Below are 661 nucleotides of genomic sequence, written 5' to 3'. Positions count from 1 at the left end.
AAGGTCCCTCCAGTTTGTCAACCACACCACATAGCTTGGTATCATCATCAAACTTACTGGTCCCAATACTTACCCCTGAGGAATGTCGCTTGTCACTGGTCTCCACTTGGATAGTGAGCCATTGACAGCAGTTCTTTGAGTGTGCCCATCCAGCCAATTCATTATCCACTGAGTGTTCCATTCGTCAAATCCATGTCTCTCCAATTTAGAGACAAGGATGTCATGTGGGACAGTGTCAAGTGCTTTGCACAAGTCTACCTAGATTACATCAGTTGTTCTTCCCTTACCTACAAGTTGTTCTTCCCTTACCTCCCGACTCTGTAGCCCTGTCATAGAAGGTCACCAACTTTGAAGCCACGTTGGCTATCTCAAATCACCTCCTTATTTTCCATATGCCCTAGAATGGTTTCCAGGAGGATCCACTCCATGATCTTACAAGGCACAGAGGTGAGACTGACTGACCTATACTTCCCCAGGTCTTCCTTTCTTCCCTTTTTTAAAATGGAGGTTATGTTTCCCCTTTTCCAGCTGTTGCAGTTTAGGGCTGGGCCGTGTCACCACAAGAACTCTGCTGGACTGCCATGACTTCTCAGATATGATGGACAGTGGCTTAGCTTCTTCATCTGCCAGTTCCCTCAGGACTCATGGATTTATCTCATCA

This window comes from Apaloderma vittatum, unplaced genomic scaffold (assembly GCF_000703405.1).
Source record: "Apaloderma vittatum isolate BGI_N311 unplaced genomic scaffold, ASM70340v1 scaffold22395, whole genome shotgun sequence".
NCBI lineage: Eukaryota > Metazoa > Chordata > Aves > Trogoniformes > Trogonidae > Apaloderma > Apaloderma vittatum.
Note: the sequence above shows the minus strand (reverse complement) of the source record.